This window comes from Protopterus annectens, chromosome 2.part2 (genome assembly GCF_019279795.1).
Source record: "Protopterus annectens isolate FY-2018-M chromosome 2.part2, PAN1.0, whole genome shotgun sequence".
Lineage (NCBI taxonomy): Eukaryota > Metazoa > Chordata > Ceratodontiformes > Protopteridae > Protopterus > Protopterus annectens.
In genome coordinates, this window is record NC_056730.1 from 1,099,898,763 (window position 1) to 1,099,920,988 (window position 22,226).

Here is a 22,226-nt window from a genome sequence, read left to right on the forward strand (position 1 = left end):
GTGCTTACAAAAATAACAGCCTGTTCCTATGCTTCTCCTCCAGGGGCAGTTTAATGATATTCTGTTATTTGTGTGCATTTCTGCCATTTACAGAAAATTTGCAAGGAGTGTGCATAAAATACCACTCGTTTTAGGTAATTGTATGCTGATGTTTATTAACAATTATGAGGCATAATCACAGTAACAGCTACCCACTTTGTTGTAACTTTTGTGTTTAACTGCTTTCACTCTCACAATACCCTTTTGTTATTTTTCACTTACATCCATCTATCTATGTGTGTATAAAATGATAAATGAGTCATTCTTTGTCAGTATAGAAATGTATAAAAATCTTCAATAATTTTACAGAGAAGCTTGTTGATTATCATGATGTTTGCAGCACAACTGTATATATTTCAGATATATGTTATTAAAGATCATAGAATCACAGGATCTTTGGAACAGATTAGTCCAAGGATGATTAAGATCATGTCAGTACCTGCCCTCATATGACACTTTTGCATCCAGGAGGGCTATAGTCTCTTGGAGAATTTGAGACTATCCAACATTCCCTGTTTACTTGTTGGGGGAGATTTAAATCCTCAGTACTGGTGTTTTTGGCACTGTTAGTTCTGTGAAGGTGGAGGGAGGGGTCTTTTGTGATAACAAATGCTACCAGTATAAGAATAGCGATTCAAGTCTGTTTTGGTAGCTCAGGTTCTTCACACCTGTGATTTTTTAGTTAAGAACCCTTGAGGTCTTTCAAGTTGTATGATGTGTTTAGGCAAATGCATGACAAAAGGAGATGTACTCAATAACTGAGTTGCAAGTGATGAGAAAAGATGGATGATAAAACAAATGTATTAATTAATTGGGCCAGACAGAAGAATTTTCTGACTAATCTTGTGATATGGTGGTAAAAAGACAGGGAATTGCCACTGAAGTCACTAAGTTTTTTTGATTACTGAATCAATTTGGAGTGAGGTGCCGTCTATGCTACAGGTCATGAAACAGCTTTGTTTTCCAAATATATCAATGCTGAATTTTTTAGCATTTAGTTTAAGGCCATTTTCTTTACACCAGCTATTTGCAAGGTACTAGTTCAATCTGCAATGAAGTGGTACAGGACGTTGAGCAAACAGCAAAATCAGCAAGATCAGGTAGCAATACCCAGTAGGCGGGATTCCATTTCAGAACCAAGGGAGACACCACTCGTCACCATTTTAACTTTTGAGGTGGTTCCAACTACTTTAAACAAGTGTGGTCTGTCTGACAGCCAGTTTGCTATGTACCTCACAGTATAAGGGTTTTGTTGACAATACCGGTATGGCATATATGTTTAACCAGACTGAATAAATCTGTGTAAAATGCATGGCCACCATCCACAACTTCTATGGCCCTTTTGTAGAAGTTTGCTAGGTTGCGTAGGAATGGTCTATTCTTGATGGAAACAAATTAATGAGAGCCCAAGGCAATATAATGTTCAGTATCTAAGATTATCAAGTCTGTTGTGATGTGTTCTGTTGTTTTGCAAATTAGACTAGTTAGGCTAATTAGTTTATAGTTACCAGCACTGAAGATACAGCTACATTTCTGTAAAGGCAATAAAATAAGTTTTCCATGATTCAGCAACATTGCCCTACTTTCATCTAGTTGAATGACTTTCATTTAGTTATGAATGTAGCTCAGGGTACAGGATTTGATTCATTCTGTCTCAGTGTACCTACTGTGTGACTCTGATCATGCCACTTAATTAGACAGTGCACCTGGGTTGTCCCTGAAAAGGGACACTTCTGTGCATTCAACTTACCTGGTTAACAAATGAATAAAATCAAAATACCCATTGGAGAGGCTTAGGATGAAAAGATTTAGGAGGCCCTCCAATGGGAAGTATTTGAAAGTAGTGATTAGGCATGTAGGAATATCACTGGGGCCCCAGGAAGTAGTTCTGGCTTGGGAAAAAGCAATTATAACTTGACCCATTGTAATCTTGCTTAGGTTTTTAAGTTTGTTGACAGTACCAGCATGGCATATCATGTCAAATATTTTAGTCAGACTGAATGTTAACTGCATGGCCACCATCCACAGATTCAATGACCCTTTTGAAGAAGTTTACTAGTTTGTATAGGGATGGCCTACCCCAGGCAAAGCCAAATTGATAAGTGCCCAAGACAGTAAGGTTTTCAATATCTAATTTTTTAAAGTCTAATATGATGTGTTCTATGGTTTTGCAAGTTACACAGGATAGACTAAATGGTTTATAGTTGTTGTCTATTCCAGTTATGTATCTAAACTTTGGAACAAGTTACCATTTCCAAATAACATATTTGTCTTAAGAGGAAATCACTGTACATATATACAGTTTTTGTTGACTCTTTCCTGGTGACTAATTGAGTTGAACATGCCAAAAATGTCTGTTGTTCTGCAATTATTAGTTTTGCAAGCTCTACACGATAGTTTTATAAGTTATTACTTGGTGCAAACTTGCCTTCTCGAACATTCAGTGCCAGTAGCTGTTGTAAATGCTCGCAAATATTTATATTTCAAAGATGCTTGTTAAGGTGTTTTTGCAATTGTTTCTCTGATTGACTCACACAGCCATCTAGAAAATTTGTCTGGAAACATATAATAATTTAACACTGTTGGAAGCTAGGTATACCGTTTTTTTTCTCCCTTTGTCTGTTTTGTTACTGTTCTGTGGACCAAGGTATTTGGTTCTTGACCGTATTATATAGTCTGGATATCACTGTATTTGTAACTAAAGATATTTTCAAACCTGCATTTTTTTCTTTGTTGTTTCATACTCTGGAGTCTTACAAATCTGCAATTTTATATGTATAGTGTGTGCTCGATCAGTTGTACAGTTGGCTTCCTCCCTTCTCCCCTTCTTAATTTATTACCTAAACTTCTCTCTTGTTTTTATTTCAGTATTATTAGTGTTTATGGTAGGACACCTTCCCTAAAGAAACGGCTGCTTGTTACCTCTTTGATATCCCCTAAGCCAGTGAATCCTTGCTGACATGAATTTCTTCAGAAATCCTCCTGCAGAGTACATTTATTAATGAAACTCATCTGTAATGATTTGAACTAACACCTTCCATGTGCCACAACAGTATTGTAACATTTTAAATACTAATCAAATCCAAATACAATACAGGTATGCACACTGCTATGAGTCCTCCCTATTTAGACTTAAGCACTCATTACATAGTAAGCTAATCAGCTTCCCATAACTAATCCTGGCTCTTTGCTCTAAAACGGTGTATGCTAAATGCCCTATTCTCCCCTCTAACAGCTCTCCTTCTCCACTCCTTTATATTTAAGCAAGCTTGCTCAGCGGTGATAAGGTCCTGACGTCATATCTATACTGACTGATAGACTGATTGGTTTTCTAATGTTACGGCCAGGTCCGTGAGGTGGTGGCTCAACCTTCTCCATTAACCCTCGCTACGCTTGGGCTCACATTGCTCCCCTACCTTAACTCCAGTTCTCACCCACTCCCACATACCTTGAATTTATACTCTATCCACCTCAGCTATACTCCACACCCTATCAGAATACTTCCGGTCAACTTCCTCACCAAAACTCTAATCACATCCATACCATTTGAACATCCTAAGCCACTCCCCATAATCTATCTCACTTTAATCCTCCCCTCTTCTCACACTTGTTAGTTAAGTCTCTCATAGACTCCCACACCCAAATTACCTCAACTACTCTTAGCATTCCAACTCCCCTACCCTACATACCTGCCCACCCTACTCACATAATTCTACAGCATGCTACACATCTACCTAACTACTCCACTAATTCACCTTCTGACTTTCTTAACTTCATATCATACTACAGTCTCTTACTTAAATCCATCTCATACACTTTCACTACCTCTTAACAATAATGACTCCACCCAAGTTTATACAGTCTCCCCATCTCTTTATAATTTCTCCCTCCTACATCTCCACAAAATCAAAATACTAACATATGCCCCACTCTTCCCCAGACTTAAGCTAAAATTCTGCGCTTACTACCCCTATTATTCTGAGCATACCCTACTTGTAAGAAGTCTTTCTTCTGCTAGCTGGAGACATTCACCCCAACTCTAGCCCCTCTACCTCTCTGCTCAGCAAAAACCACCCCCACTCCAACCTATGCCACCTCCCCCCTTCCCCATCTTTCCCCCTCAGCCTATTCTGCCCTCCAAACTTTAACCTTCTACTCAATGAACATACAAAGCCTACTCAATAAAACCACCAAACTCTATCTATGCATTGATAGCTCACAACATTCCACATATGTTAACCTTAGCTGAAACATGGCTAAAACCCCACATCTCAGACAATGAACTCTTACTGCCTGGATATAACATACATAGGCTATGACCATCCTCAAACACATACTGCCATGGATCTCGAACAACATACCTTATGAAAGAGTCAATCAATTCATCACATTCCCTAACCACATCAACAAAAATTCTAATAGCAGCTCTATCCTAGACTGGATACTTCCTACTGACCCAAACCTCTACCACAACCCTTGCACTGTACCCAACACCATTAGTGATGATCTTCCCACCTGTATTCAAAGCTATTCTTTCTAACTGTCTAGGTCTCATCTATACAAAAACTGCTGAAAACTGTCCAACTTTAATGCTGAAACATTTAACGCTAGACTATCAGCCATAAACTGGACCTGCCTACGTCACCGTCCCCTAAACGAAAGATTACTAAAATTCAAATGTATTTTCCTTGAAATTCTTAACTCTCTAGCTCCCATAAGGAAAATTAGGATAAAAGCTAACTACGCCCCCTGGCTTACAAAAAAACACTTGCTGCCTTATGCATAAAAGAATTAGTGTATGGAAAACTTGTTTAAAAACCAAATCCCCTACACACATGCAAAACTACAAAGAACTTAGAAACCTTACCAAAAACAAATAAATAAGGACAAATAATTCTACAATCGGGCCAAACTGACCATTACTCTAATCCAAAAAAATTCTGGAGCATCATCAACAAAATTTTATGAGGGATCGAAGTTTCTTGCTAATACTCATCAGAGATGCCTTCCCTTTTTGGGATTTTGCTCTGTCATGTAGTAGCTTCCTCCTTCTGTTGTATAGCTTATTTATGGCCGGGGTCCACCAGACTGGTCTCCTGTTTTTTGAGGAGTGAGTCTTGGTTTTATTTGGGATAGCACGATCCATTAGGTGCTCATAGAATGCATTTGTAAAGGATTCTGCGGATTGCGCTGTATTATCCTATGGCCCGGGGCCTTTGAAGGATTCCACCTCAGTCTTGAGAAGTGCAAAGTTGGCTTTTGAGAAATTCTTTACAGTGACTTCCTTGGCTGGGTGTGGGGACAGGATATGGATGTCCAGGGAAATTTGTTTATGGTCTGATCTTACCAATGAGGGGTTTACCTCTGGTGTGGAACATAGAGTCCCCGTGTTGGTGATGACCAGGTCCAATATGTTGTTCCCTCTTGTGGGTGTGGTGACCAGTTGTTCCATCGTGTTAGAGTTTATAAATTCAAGGAACCGTTGGGTGAGGGTGTTTGGGCTTGAGTAGTTTTCTCAGTCAATGTTTGGGTAGTTGAAGTCACCCAATAACATAGTGTTTGCAGAGACCTTCATATTCTCCAGTGTTCTCAGGAATGCTAAGTGGGGTTCCTGTAATAGGGAGGGTGTTCTGTAGCAGGCTGCAAACTGAAAGGCAGTTTTGCCCACTGTTAGTTGCACATGGATGGTTTCCGATGCTTTGTGCAGTGCCACTAACCTGTAGGTGTAGGTATCTTTAATGAATATAGATACTCCCACTCCTTTTGTGCTTTGGTCCGAGTTTTGGGGCCAAAACGCATGGTATGAGTTATAACCTGGTAGTGCTGGGGTGCTCTCAGGAGCCTTGAACCAGGTTTCTGTTACTGCACAGACATCGATTTTGTCCATACTGAGGAGAGCCTCGAGTGCGTGCATCTTGAGGTTTAGACTTCTGGCACTGAGTAGCATTACCTTTAGTTTTTTTATCCTTGGGTTGTCTATGGAGGTGGGTTTGTCCTTTGAGCCTTGCCTAAAAAAGGCACTATGGCATTATTTTCATTGTTTGGAGATTTTCTCAAAGGGCCTCTGCTGAAAGGCATCTTTTTCTGGTCCAGTTGGAATATCCCAGTCAGAAATAAATAAATAAAAATCATTGAATGCAGTCGATGCTAAGGGACATGGGTAACATCTTTGACTGCAGCTCGTTTGAAGTTAGCACTAGATTTTGGGTCTATATTAGATAACTGAAAGTTATCTTAAGCGAAAACGCTGGTAATCAAACTTCGTATTGTGGGGGGCTGTGCCCCCCCCCCGCTAACTATATATTTCAACTATGAGATCGCACTACAATGAGGAAAGGGCAAATATCCGACTCCTCATTGTACCACGACCCCACAAAGACCCTTTCAATTCCCGGCATTTTTGCTCATGTGAGTGTTCGCTTAAGATAACTTTCGGTTATCTAATATAGACCCCTAAATTTATTTGCTAAAATGTAAAAATTCTTAGGGTCTAACTTAGCTTTGTCATTTTGGATTAGCTCACAGCATTGTTGGCTGTTGTGTCTTAGTTTCCTGGCATAATTGATCTATTTTGTAATTATCCTTGGTTTTTACTAGTACTATATTTCATTTTTGTTTGGCTTATATGATCCTAATGGTGATCTAAAACTCTTCACTGATTTTTCTGTGGGGATTCCTTTAGGAGATCTGATTGCGATCTGTTATAAGCATTTAGTATATATTTTTTCTCTTGTTGTAGAATTTACTTATGTTGGTAGAGCATCAAAGTGATTTATTTTTAAGTTACAGTCAGTCCTATTAGGGATAGCTTGGTCTACACTTCTGAGTAAATGTAAGTAAAAATCTAATGTATAGTTGGTGTCTGTGATTGGATGCTGGGTGGAGGAAATCCTATGGAGTTTGAAAAGGTCATCTTGACATTTTAAGAGGTTTGCTTTTTTTTTTAAAATGCATAAACTCAGAAGTTCTTGCTAGGGATGTGTTTGTGATTTTGACAGAGGAGACCAATGCTTTGTAATTAAATTTGACGAAGGATGTAGATTCACTTGTGGGATGCAGAAGGGGATTTTGCTTATTAATACAAGAATGACAATATTAGTACCCAAGAGAGGTAAGACATAGGTTCATTAGCTTCATACGTAAGCTACTTGTTCTAGGGAGTTTGCATTTATTAAGCCAAGGAACCACTGGGCATGCTTGCCATTACTGGTGTATGTCTTCTAATTAATAGCTGACTAATTAAAAACCCTCATTATAATAGTATTACAATTTATGGCCATTCTGCTAGCACATTTATTTTTTTTTTCATGGTCATCAGAGGACATGGAAAGTAATCTGTCATACACTATGAAGTGATAATTTATCCTGTTTAGAGTGATCTAGACTTTAGTAAGTTATCTTTGAGTGTCATGAGGAATCTGTCTGGATAGGGTCTGTGACAAAAGAAAAAAAACTGATAATCCCCTGCCATAGCTACCAGTGGATCTGAAAGTGTGATAGGTTTTGGACCCTTTCATAAGAAAGAGAATGCTCTCTTTGGAAAAAGGTCTATATTACAACGTCAAACTCACAGGAGTCCGAATGTTGTAATATTGAACCCAAATGTTTGAACCATGGAAATAGCAAATCCACGGAATCCGTTTTCACGGCTTTTCTATTTCCTCCACTGTGGTGCGATCTCGGAGTTGGTATATTTAAGTAGGGGGTGTGGGGGCAAAGCCCCCCACATTAGATTAAATTTAAAGTGTACGTTTTTTTTTTACCGGAACAACAATTTTTTTCCCTGGGAAAAAAAATCGCTGTTCTGTGTTTTTGTACTTTTTGGGTTTCGAACTTCACAGTTCGATATTACATCGTTCGGACTCCTGTAGGTTCGACGATGTAATATAGATCCATTGGAAACTACACCTCTGTTAGTGTAGAATACAGCTGTGTTCTACTTACAGGAAAGCCTGAAGATCTGACTTTAGATTTCTGGAACTAGGTAGAACAGCCTTAATATTTTTAGAATTAGGATCTACTGTTTTTTTTTCTATATTGGGATGGCCAGAAGTAAGACAGTTGTTGAGAAGCTCAGAGAGAATTACTGAACGAGACTGTGTCCTTGTTACATGGGGCTATGCTTAAACATGCTTCGTCTTCTTTTGTTATTCCACATAATTTATTTTGGAAGAACATGTATGCATGTTCTCTTTGTATTTAATAAAACCACATTATTTTATAAGACAGGTTGTCTTCACTGCATTTTTATATTCTACATTCTTGGGTGCAGTAGGCATATTTTGGCACATTGTTTTTCCATGCCAAAAGTTCTAAGCTAATACCTTTCAATGCCTGAGAAAAAGCCATTTTTTGAGAATATTTTTTGCCAACTTGAGACAAAATATTCCTATGCTGTATATCATGAGCAGAATTATTGCAACAGTACGACAGAGTATGCTGGGAGCTTTTCTGTGTTCGTCTTATTGCCAAGATGGTTACTGTGGAACAACTGTTACCAAACATTGCTTTTGCAGCCGGGGGGGTGGCGTCAGTTGCCAACTCCTTGACAATGCAAAGAGAGTTCCACCAATGAAGTAAATAACCAGGTATAAAGACCTGAAGGCATACCTGGTAGCCTTTGAGTATTTTATCCGTCATGAGAGATGGCAAGAATTCTCTCATCCCAGCTAACTAGGGAACCTTAAAATCCTTCATGGGTATGGATGAGACTGAATGTCATGACAATGAAAAAGTAGAAAAAAGGCATTTATTTATTAATTTATTTACATTTGTTTACTGGGAAAGTCTATCTGGGTTGGAAACCCCTTTTCAGCAGAGAGCTGTGGAGAAAGGCTCCAAAAAAGTAATGATCAGTATGCAGTTGAACAAATATACATATCAGATACAAATATAAACTATACAGTTGAACAAATATACATATAAGATATGTAGACATAATAGGATATTGTGGAATGCTTGTTGGAAAGGTAATAGTTGATTGCATCAGGTAAGGGACATAATGGATTATTGCAAAACAGTACGTTATATGTGACATAAATCAAAAGATAACATGATATATACTTAATTCAAATGACAGTAGAGCATTTCACATTCCGAAAGCAATCAGAAAGAGCTAATCATATTGCACACAGCATATCCCATTCTGGAAACAAAGGCAGTGTTTTTTGTGGGGGGTGGTTAAGCTTGTAAAAGAGGATGTATTTGGTGGTGGGTAATGGAGATTAGTAAGGTGAACAGTGTGGTGAGAGCAACTTAGAAGTAATTAACTAAGGATACAGTAGTTATGTTTACAAGTCAGGGTTTGGTGGTGCAGAGGATAGCATTGTTGCTTAACAGCAAGATTTTCCATGCTTCGATTCTTGGCTGGGGTCCTTCTGTGCGGAGTCTGCATGTCCTCTCTCTGTTCACGTGGGTTTCTTCTGGGTGCTCTGTTTTCGTCCCACATTCCAAAGGCATACAACAAGTGGATTGGACACTCTAAATTGGCCATAGATGTGTGAGTGTGTGTGTGTGTGTGTGTGTGTGTGTGTGTGTGTGTGTGTGTGTGTGAGTGTGTGGTGTGGATGAAGTACAATGGCAGGGCTAGCCACCTGGCAGTTTAAATCTTGGCTCTAGATGATTGTCCCTGTTAAAGTGACACCCTAACCTCATGTGCAAAAATGGGAAAAGAGATGTGGATGGATGGATGTTCTCTGAATAAACAGGGAAAGTGTAATTTAGATGAAGTGGAGATTGTTGGACGTAGAAGCAGTTTATCCAGTGGTAGAGGTACAGTGACAGAGCCAGGTATGAAAGTTATCCAATGGTAGAGGTACAGTGACCAGGTATGAAGTTTATCCAGTGGTAGAGGTACAGTGACAGAGCCAGGTATGAAGTTTATCCAGTGGCAGAGGTACAGTGACAGAGCCAGGTATGAAGTTTATCCAGTGGTAGAGGTACAGTGACAGAGCCAGGTATGTTTAAAATGTGATTTTTAATAAGGATTTGAAGAGGCTGGGTTTGCTGATCTATTGGATGGAGTTGGGGAAGGAGTTCCAGATTTTAACAACAGAGCTAGAGTAAAGGAAGTCACTTGAGAGAGTTACAAAAGGGAGTGATATAGGTCAGGAATTTATTTGCAGAGTAAAGTTTTCTAGTGGGAGCATACCACTGAAGAAAATTATTAAGGGCTGGGCAGCTCTCTGTGATATAAGATTTTATGTCATTTTCAGATGACAATAGTTAAGGTAAATGGGATATTCAAGCCTAATTAGTTATTTTATGGTGGTGCAGTGGTGGGTTGTGTTGTTTACAATGGTAGGGAACGTAGCTATTTTATTGTCTCACTGATCAAGTTCAAATGAGGGCAGTATATGTGAGCAGTGGCCTTAAAGAGACTGTCACTGTGTGTGTGAAAGTTCAGTCTGTTAAATGGGATTCTGTCCTGTATTGAATCCCAAATTTTTTATTTGTTTTCTTGAATATCTGATGGATGTGGACATCTAATTTTAGATTTCATTAGTGATGACACCTATGTTTTTTTCTGTGGGAAACAGATTTAATAGTGGTGCCATCAAAGGAAAGAAGGGTGTAATTAGTGTTTAAGTCAGAGTTTAGTTTGGCGGTGACCAGTATTAGCGTAGATTTTTAGGAAGCAGTAAGAAGTTGGACTGTTTGGGCCAGGATTCAGTGGAGGAGAAGGGGATTTGAGTGATATTTTGAATCTGAGAGATTGTTTTGGCTGTATAAATAATGGTTTATTTGCCAGCATACTGGACAAGGGCTGAGTTAGTGGAGGCAAGATGAACGTTTTAACGAATATATATTCAAAAGTAGGGGGTCAAGTATTGAACCTTAAGGGATACTTGATTGTTACAGGAAGAAACATGGCTGTAGATCATTGCCATTTTGCACTTTGGGTCCTGTTATTAAGGTAGGTACAGTAGTTAACCATTAAGGGCTGTAGGGGCGTACCAAGGGATAGGAGCTAGCAGAGTAGTTTGGAATGAAAAACTGTATCAAAATCTTTTGGTAAGGAAAATTGACAATTAAGATAATTATTTCTGTGTCTGTGAATGATGTTAAGAAAACTCAGAGGAGCAATGCAAGTGCTCTGAGAGGGTTGAATCCATGCTGCAGTGGTGAGACATTATTGTTTAAAAGATACGCTAGTTATCGAGAGTGGAGGCATTTCCTAAGGATCTTAGGCAAACAAAGTGTATAGCAATGGATATGATGTTAGAGACTTTACTTGATGGGCTGCTCTTGTCCTGCAGAAGGATGTAGGATTGTTTTAGTGAGGTAGGAAACAGGGATTTCTGTATAGATGTAAGGATAGGGATGAGGTAGGCAATGCTATCAGCATCTAGTCTGAGTTATTCTTTAGGGAGCTTGTCTTGGACTAGGATACTTGGTTTTCTTTTAGTGAGATACCACTTAATTTCAGGTGGTAGCTACAGGCTAGAAACTATAGGAGTTAGAGTTGCTAGCTGGTGGAGGGTTGGTTGGTTGGTAAAACTCAAGTGGAGTTGTGTATAGTAAATGTTGTGGATGCTTTGGTGACATGGCAGTTAAAGATACAGGCCATATTGAGATTAGTTTCAGTAGGTATGGGGTTGGGCTGGGTGGGTTTTCCTGGCTTTAGGAACTGAGTGATGGCTGACAATTTTTTTGTGAGTTTTATAATGTAGGTCTAGTTGACTGGTAAAAAGTTTCTTTTTTGTAAGAGTTGACTTTGTCTTTTGCTATATGTCATAGATTTGATAGGATTGGCAGTTTGTAGGAGGTTTTGTTGACTTGCCAGGCACTGCATGCTTTATTTTTGCATCTCATTTGTTTGGTTGTGAGTGTTGCCAAGACAGGGTTATATTTAGCTGTTATTTTCCTAAATTGGGCTTGCTGGTTTAGGATGTTTAGAAAGGTGCCACTATAAAGTTGAATGGAATTATCTAAGAGGAGATGGTTTATTATGCTTCAAATGTAGTGTCTGAGAATATTAGAAAAGGTATCCTTGTTAATTTAATTAAATTCCTAATAAGACTGAATAAGGTGGATTTGCATGATTTAGCGAATGTGTGGATGGCATACATGGGATGGTAGTCACTAAGAGTCTAGCAGAATTCCAGATTGGACTATGTTTCATGGGCTAATGGTTAAGATCCTTTCTGGGGTTGTTTCTGTACCACTAGTTTTGTTGAACCATGCAGAGGTATTGATTAGATGGTTGAAGTTGTAAAGGTGATAGCAACAGGAGGAGGAGGAGACATTATGGTCATATGTGTAGAAGAAATTATGTCAGAGAGTCTGGTTTATATGTTTACAGTAACTTCCACCAGGTCAAACGTTTCGTGAGATATATTAGCTGAAACCCATGAAAATGTATCTTAGATTTTAGAAGTGTTGGTTGTGCAGTTAGCAAGAATGTAAAGAGCTGCTATGCAAAGTATTTTATGGCTGTTGATTTGTATGTTGGTATTATTTCAGCACTGAAGAAGGAGAATGTCTGAGATCAAGACCTAGTTGTAAAACTGCTTTAAAATGCAATTGTAATGTCTCTGCTGTTTTGTGGAGTCTGTTAAGTCTAACGACATTGTGGCCTGGAAGGAGTATTTGTTCAGTGGAAATGTTTAGTTTTAGTCAGGTTTCAGTTAGTATGAGGATGCAACAGCTGCAAGTGCGAATCGGGGCATGAAGGGATTCTTGTTTATTTCACAGACTTGTAATGTTGAAGTAAAATAGTTTGAGTGCTGTAGGGGAAGTTGAGAAGTGGCTACTTGCATTAAGGTTGGAATCAATAAGTACTGAACTGTTAAACACCTACTGATTCTTGTTAAACAAAACTCTTGTTACTTGTGAAACACCAGTTCACACGTTTCATAGCTGGACATTTTCTCCCCCAAAAAATCAGTTATGTGATTTAAAACACATGCTTAAATTATGATTATGACAGAGAATTCTAAACAGTAGTTGAGTTTTGACAAGGAGAAACTTAACAATAAGAAACACTTCACTAGTGTAGTAAAAGTGGAATAAACAGTTGCTGATTAAGAGTTTTAAATCCATTTCTTTCCATGTAAGACAGAAAACTCAAATAAGGGAGTGCTGTAGGCAGTGAAGCTTTAAATAAAGGAAAAGGGAAAAGTTAAGGTAAATCCATTGCAAAGGGAGAGCAACCTAGAGAAGGAAGAGGAACTTGAGAGGGTAATGTTCATTCATACTGAAACAGGCGGACAATAACATGGAAAAGAAAAAGAAAAAAAATGGGGGGAGGGGTGCTGGTCATCACACTGAGAGAGAGGAAGAGCAACCTAGAGAAAATTCAGTTGTGTTGAGAGGGTGGTGGTCACATACAGTGAGACACAAGGAGATCAACATAAAGAAGTAAGGAAACAGGAGAATGTGATATATTCTGAGAAATAATATTTTCATATATCTTTTGTCTGGAAATTCTGGGCTTCTTACATAATAGTAACAATGCATAATTTATTTGTTATCTTCGATAGTCCACTTTATTGTCTAGTATGGTTCTTTTTCTTTTCAGTTTTTGTGATTTATGTGGACTACTACTTCCTTCTACAACGGGGGGCATCCACTCAGTGGACCGGGCCTAGCCCCATTGCGGGAATGTTCCTGTATCTTGAGGATTCTGTCACTGTCACTTTTTCCAGTCCTGCACCTACCAGGACTGGGCACTTTTTTGTCCTGGTACTTGTGCACCCAGCTAACTTCTTTATGTTTAACCTACTTCTGTCCATGATATATGCTATATAAAATACAGTCTATATGTCAGTGTTGTCTTGCTGAGATTTTGTGAAAAACGGGGTTCATTTCATGAAGGTACTCACCAAGAGTTGAGGATGAACTCAATTACAACAATACTTCTCTCCTTTACTTGGTGATTTTTTTCATCTCTTCATTCAGACCCCATTCTATATGGGTTACTTAAAATACATGAAGATCGCTAACACCCCCCAATGTGACTCTTTGTGTCTGGGAGGGGATGGGTAACTGAGCCCATTTCAGTTTTCTTAGCAGAACAATTAAAACCCTTGTTAAAAAAATCTTCAAAGTTATATTTGTGATACTACTGACTTTTTAAAACAACTTTATCAGTGGTATTCTGTGAATGAGACTGCACAGTTTATTTTTGTAACAATGGATGCCAACTCATTGTTCACTGTCATCCCTAATGAATATGGCATACAGGCTGAGAGAGAACACATCATTCACAAATGGGGAAATAGAAATGATTTGTGCTCTCTTAGAAGTTGTACTAAAAAACAAGTAATGTTTTCCATTTGGAGAGCAGCTGTACCATCAATTATCGGTCCTTGCTATGGGTACACCAATAGCAAATGCTTATGCTAAGATAGGCCTATATGAATGAGAGAGTATGCATGTATTTGGTTCAACAAGCAACTATACTGATGCAATTCTGTTTTATAAATGCTTTGTTTATTATATTTTTGGTTTGGAAGGGTGATGAAATTCAACTACAAGAATATCTTTGATTCTTGGAAATAACTACAAATTTTCAGAGATTTAAGTTGAAATATTTTAGAACAGAGATTTGTTTTTAGGATATTGCACTTAAAATACCAATGGGCTGATAGTTCAAGCTAGCAGATTTTTCCATAGTTGCAGTATGCATCCTGGTCATGTTTTTAAAGGGATAGTTAAAAGCCAATATGTGAGTGAGTAGATTGACTACAGATGCAACATTATGTAACCAGCAGTGGAATATGTTACAGATGTAACATTATGTTACCAGCAGTGGAACGTGTTACAGATTTAACATTATGTAACCATTATGTAACCAGCAGTGGGACTTGTTACAGATGTAACATTATGTAACCAGCAGTGGGACATGTTACACATGTAACATTATGTAACCAGCAGATCTGTTTTTTTTATTGTTTTTACTTAGTTCTATTTAATAAGTTGATCTCAATTACTCAGTAACACTCCTTGAAGCTGACTGAGGGGAAAAAATATTCAGATTTCATCTTCTTATCAGACTTGCATTGACCAGCTTATAAAATATAAATGGCTAATCGTCTACTATTAGGTCACTTTACCATTCAATACTCAATACTCTTATGTTCAAAATTGTAAAACGGGGTTACTGTCTATCTAGCTGTCTAGTAATTAGTCAACAGTCGTATAAACCCAGGGAAAACCTCAATGAGAAAGTGACCTTAATTAGCTCACTCTTTGGCCTGGCAGTTGCTGAAATAAAAGAGCCTTCTCAAACACTGGGCCAGCTTAATGGGACCACCTTCTTAATGATATTAGAAATCAACTTTCCTTGAAGACACTTAAAGCAAGACAGGAAGCCCTCCAATTTAAAACCAATCCATGTAACTGCTATGGAGATAATGAATATGCAAACTATATTGTTTACCAGATATATTTAGATGAACAATCAGATTGAGTGTGAAAATCTGATTGTTCATCTAAATATATCTGCAACAAATCGTAAATACATATATTAAATACTCTAAACTGTGCATAAGTAAATATGTAGCATTTTTAGAAAATATGAATATGTACTGGGTCATTTTATAAAGCATTACGCCATACTGTGGTAGATGCTTTTTTTTGTTAGTGTAAACAAGTTGTTACATGTTGTAGAAGTTGTGTGAGTAATTGATTTAATGTGAATTACAATGTGTAAAAAATGTTTAAAAGTGTACACAGTTATTGAAGTGCACTTGCGTACGTATGGACAGAACACATTTTTGGACCTTTACCTTTCTATGCAAAGCAGTTTTCAGTATTGATGGCCATCAAAAAAATATTCAGATCATTACCACCTGAAAAAAAAAAAAATTTCTACCTGCAGTGACCTCAGAGTTTAAAAGCACTGACTGAAAATCCTGTCTGTGGAAGTAGAGTTTAAGGAAATACTATTTGCAAATGTCTGTCCTATGCCTGGTATTTTGTTATTACTGGTATCGGTCTCATCTAATAGCACAACACATGCAGAAATATATTCCCAGGATTTTAGACAGATTTAGAAACAGTGATCTAAGTAATACTAGTTTGAACCACAAGTGTCTGATGTCACTTAATTTAAAATTCATAACTGCGGTGGTGGTGCTGCGGTAGCGTTGTCGCCTCACAGTAAGACGTTGTCCTGTTCGATTCTCAGCTAGAGTGTCTTCTGTGTGGAGACATGCGTGAATGGGCATACCTTTGTTGAAGGTTGTGCTTCAGAGCCGACAACTCGGTATGTAAAAATCTACTGCCAATCATTAGCAGACCAGAGTTCCGCTGTGGCGACCGGGAAAAACCGAAAGACACAACAGCATTGTCAAGTAACAATAAGGCGATTGTTTTAAGCAGAGTTCATATAATGCTATACTTCTCACAAATGGGAAGCAGGAGACATGGTCCCCAACCCCCACAACCAAAAAAAAAGAAAAGCTTTTACAAAAGTCCCTATATATATATATTTTTTTTTTGTGGGGGTCGAAGACCAAGTCTGCTGCTTCCCATATGTGAGAATTATGGCATTTTATGAACTCTGCTTAATACAATCTCCTCCAAGACTACCACATCTCAGGGAAAGTGAGCATTTTCTTTATGAAAGGTTTTGGAGTGAAAGGTGAGTTGGCCAAAAATGCAACTTTGGCTTTTTGACTAAGAATAGCTATGCACTTAAAGATTCTGTTTCAACCCATCCTTTTGTAGGTTTTTCATATGTGAAAAGAGTATTCTATTATTTTAAGTTTTGTTTGTTATTAGTGACAAAATAATCTTTCTTATTTTACAAAATATGCCCATAAGCACTGAAATGATCAATTTAGACCCATACAGTTTGCAATCAAGAGTTTGTAGGAATGAAACTCTATTCTGCAAAATTGTTACTTATAGCTTATTTTACTGCTAAATGATTCTGGCAGCTATAATACTCATAGCATGATGTAAGTTATTTTAGTATTTACATTAAAATGTGTCATCTACCAGTGTGCAGGGATACTAATTTACAGGTATATTAAAACATTAAAACCTGTCTTCACAAACTGAAATTCCTAGCATTTGTACCATTGATTCTTAAATCTAATTTCTGGTTATTAACCATGCTCCAAATTTAACTTGAGTAGATCTGTGCATAAGCAAACTTAAAACTAATTATAAGTTTGTCTTTTCGGCTTTTCCCGGTTAGGGGTCAACACAGCGGAACTCCGGTCCACTAATGACTGGCAGTTGATTTTTATGGTGCCGAGTTGCCAGCCCGATACCCAACCTTCAGCGAAGGCATGCCCATTCACGCATGTCTTTCGGAGGCAACTTGACCATGGGGAGGACATGCAGACTCCACACAGAAGGCACTCCATCTGAGAACAAAGTAACAAATAAAGCATACAATTTTATACATCTGTTTACAGGTTATGGTAAATATGTGCATGTCCTGGCCTAAAAATGTATATTTTTGTGACATCTCAAGTTATTTTTTTGGGTCTATATCATATCATTAAATGTACTATTTAGCGAACACTTATTAGTCAAACACTAATAAGCGAAAACTCTAAATAGTAAACATTTGTTTAAGCAAAATATTTTGCTGGGAAAACAAATGGTCAGCCATCATTGGGGATTTGCCCTCTTCCCCACTGTAGCGCAATGTTGGAGTTGGTATATTTAGTTAGGGGGGTGTGGGGGGCGTAGCCCCCAGTATGATGGGTTTTATTTGGTGGGTTGGCCTACTGGTTTTTAACCCAGTGAAACATTTCTCTTAAACAAACATTCACAATTTAGCCTTTTCACTTATTAGTGTTCGACTAGTAAGCATTTTCTAAATAGTACATTCGATGTTATGATATAGACCCTATTTTTTCAGTATTCATGTATTGTATATTCTGCAATTTTTTTGGTATTTTCCTAGAAAATGGAAACACAATATCCTTCCCAATATGAACCTTTACTCCACTTTTGTCAGTTGACTTTACACTGTGTGACATAGGTTCATAGGTTCATAGATTAGTACTAGGCTAACTTGCCCCTGTGGGCCATTTTAAGCCTAGCCAATTACCCTGTGTGAGAATTGAACCCTGCATGTTGAGTCCGTAAGGTAAACACCTTAATAATTATGCCAGCCCCTCCCCCCTTTGATCTGTTTTATGAGTCATGAATTTGCCAACAGGCTAGTGATGATCTGCAGTCACATTTAAAAGACTGGGGGCAAGCTGCAGACTGTGGAGCATTTATTACTGATTTATTAAAAAGATACAAGGGTTTAATATATTTTATATAGGAGTATCCTTATGTGAACACCCTGACATATTTTTTTTAAAGAATAGAAAGGGAGAAATAGGAAAGTTTGAAAAAGGGAAGACAAAGCAAAGTGTGGAATACAGAAGGGAAAACATCAAGAAGGTTGTGTTAGAGAAGGTGGGAGAGGAGGGTCACATTTTTTGTCTGAGAGAATAGTGTGAATGAAAACAAGTAAGAAAGTGTAGGTGAAAGGATAAGGGATGAAGGACTAAAGCACCTGCAGCAGTCCCAGCCCAAAGAGCATCAAACATTTCCAATACAAGATGGTTGGGCAGTGGAGGAACCCAATGTTAAGGGGGTAGGGGCCTTTGGTAATGTGGTGGTTGGCACCAGCTGGGACAGTGTGTCTTCTACATGCTGCAGTGAAGCCTCACCTGGCTGAATCTTCCATACAACTACCTCTTCCAATATGTCCACAACCAAATACTGAAGCCCCTGAGGTTTTCCAGGCTGCCATATACTGGCGTGCCTGCAGGACCAGTGCTACTGCACTGATCTTGCGAGGACATCCCCGAACAGGCAGATAGTGATGCTCTCTAACATGGGAGGTATGTGCCTCTGTCACTCCAAGGGATTTTCTAGTTGTAGAAAAATTAACATAGATGAGAGAGAAATAAAATAATATAGGACAAAAGAATGCATAAATAATATAACAAAAGCAGAGAAAAACAAGGGGTGGAGGAGAGACAAAAGAGAAAATGCACTCAATAAATTACACATCATTACACAGTATTAAATTCCTTAATTTGAAACAGTTCTATTTTTATTATCTTTATTGAAGCAAAAGAGAATATGTGGAGTCTTTATTTATGCTTTTATTTCACAGTGTATGGGATGTGCTTATGCAAAATTTGTGATGAGGGGGAGTGTTTATACACACTTTTGGGATGAAATGCTATGGTCATTGCTTATTCTTATTTGGCAGGAAAGTGTTTATATCAAATAATTTATTTTGATTTTATTTCACATTTGTTGACCAGGCTAGTCTAACTGGATATATGTCCATTTTCAGTAGAGGCCCGGGGAGATAAGCTCCGAGGAAGTAAAAATATAATCACATTATACAAAGATTAATTTGTATGTTAAACATTTCAAGAGAAAAAAAAACAGGGAGTAATCACAGTGGTCGTTTGTTCATAGAATAGTGCTAAATATACAAATATACTTAATACAAAGCAAAAGTAGTTGCAATACAACAAATGTAGTTGCAATACAACATATAAAAAGATAGCAGCTGAGTTAGATAATATGTTGATAAACAGGTTGACATAGAGAAGGAAAACAAAAGGTAGGAGCTATAATAATCAGTATAAAAGTTAATAACTAGTATGCTTAAAGAAATTAAGAGGATGTAAGTAAAAAAAAATTAGAAAGGTCAAGGGCAATTTGTTAAGAAAAGGAACAAGAATAATTGTGAAGAAGAAAGTAGGTAGATCCAAGTAAGAAAGGTGGTAGATCAGTCAGGTTTGGTACAGGGGCACAACCAGTGTGTTCTCAGAAAAAGTTTCAGTTTGTTTTTAAAGAGTGATATAGAGGGAGTTGAGGAAAGTTCCCTAGGAAGAAGGTTCCAGGATTTTCCAACAGAATTAGAGAAAAGTGAGCCTCCAGCCCTGTTGTTTGACTTACAAATATTTACTAGAAGTCTATGTGATGAACGTAAGGTCTTTAGATTGTTGTAGGGGACAATGAGGGTAGATAGTATAGGGGTATTAGTAGGATGGTAAAGGGTTTTGTGGGTAATGGTAAGTTGGTGGAATTTAAGCTGATTTTGTAATTCAAGCCATCCTAGTTGCTTCAGGTTAGTACAGTGGTGGGTTCTGAAAGGGTTACCTGTAGCAAATCTGGCTATGTTATTGTAGGAGTTTTCCATTTTATTTAGGTTGTTTTTAGAGAGATTAGTATATATGAGTGAGGCATAGAGGAGAGTAGAAATTAGATGGGTGTGAGCAATAGTTATTCTAGCTGCAGGAGAGAGGAAGAGTTTGATCCTGTAGAGAGAGCCTAGTTTTCTATTGACAGATTTTAGAGCATTGTTAAAATGGGTGTCGAAGTTAAGGTTGTTATCTATGGTGATACCAAGTAGTTTGCTAGTTGGGTCTGGGGATATAGGAGTTCTTTTATTGGATGTTACTGTGAAGTCTGTTGGGGGGGACTTACAAGAAGGAGTGAAAAGGAGGAGTTTAGTTTTTTTGGGGTTTAGAAGGAGACAGCGTTGAGTAAACCATAGTTCAACTGTGTTAAAGAACTTTTGGGTAAGGGAGTGAAGTTCAGATATAGATGTAGCTGAGCATATAAGTGTCGAATCATCTGCATATTGTATGCATGTAGCTTGGGGGATTGCTAGGTGAAGGTCGTTGATAAATATAGAAAATAGGACAGGTCCTAATATGGACCATTGGGGGACGCCTCTGTTGATGGGTAAATAGAATATTGTGCCATAGCACGGCCTGTTGTCTGTTATCCAGATAGGATTGGAACCATTTTATAGCTAATGCATCTAGTGACAGAGATTTAAGGATTTTTATAAGTAACTGGTGATTTACCATATCAAACGCCTTAGACCGATCTATAAACAGTGCAAAGGAAAGCATATTAAGGTTTCGGTTTTTGTTGATACAGTGAGTGAAAGAAAGAAGGGCGGTAGTAGTGCTGTGTGAAGGTCTGAAACCATGTTGAGAGTTGGAAAGTAAGTTATTATGGATTAGATGGTCTAGCAATTATTTATGGATGCATTTTTCCATGATCTTTACAAGGGGAGACAGTAGAGCTATGGGACGGTAATTGTAGAGTTCAGTGGATTTACCACCGTTATGAAGGGGGGTAATATGTGAGACCTTCCATATGCTAGGGATGTGTCCTTCAGTGATTGTTCTATTGATAGGAATGGAAATGGGGTAAGCAATAGATTTGGCTGCCTTTTATAGGTATTCAGCGGGTATTTGGTCAGCTGAAGGAGTGCATGGTTTAAGTTTTTGGATGAGGGCAAAAATATATGCAGTTGGGACTGGTTGGAAGAGAAATGGAGGGGGTGGGTTAGTGATATAGTTGGATATAGGTAAGTCTTGAGTGGATAGCTGACTGGCAAGGTTTTGAATGACCTCAGTGAAATAGGTATTAAAGGTATTAGCAGTCTGTTTAGGATTCTCTTGGTCTGTGCCTTGTGGGTTTGGTGTGATGGATTGACCTGGGTGTAATAATTGATTAATACTTGCCCAGAATTTTTGTGGTTGATTATGTTGGGTCTGTTGGAATTGTAGGTAGTTTCTTTTGTCAGATAGTACTGCTTTTTTAGTTTAATTTCTTAGTTGCCTGAAGTTTTGTTGATCTACTGGGTTTTTAGTTGATCGAGATTTGTTCCAGTATTTATTTCTGAGTTTGATTTTTGCCTGGTTTCTTTCGAAAGCCATGGGGCAGATTTAGTTCTCATTCTTATAGAGCACATTGGGGCATGGTGGTCTAGAATGGCTAAGAAGTTAGAGTTAAAGTAATTGACAGCTTCCTCCAGTGGGAGGTATTTTAAGGGAGACCAGTTGCATGCTCTTAGTTCCCGTTGGAAGAGATCAGGGTTGAAGTTTTTCTTGGTTGTAATTGTTGTAGATATGGGTGGGTTAGGTAGATTGGTTTTATGCCTGATGATGTAGGTTAATGAGTGGTCACTTGCATCATCAGGGAGGTACCACATTCATATGTCTGGGGATGACTGTTTATGAGAATCCAATCTAAGGTACTTTCTTTCCTATTAGGCTTGTTTATCCTGGTAGGGGAGGTAATGGTTTGTGAAAAACCAAAAAGGTTTATATGGCTTGTAGGGTGGCAATTGCTCAAACACTTCCAATCAGTGTTGAAATCACCTAGGATTATGGTTTCTTGAGGCAGATTTTTAGATAGCCAACAGAAGAAATTCTCTATTGTGGCAATGTTATTAC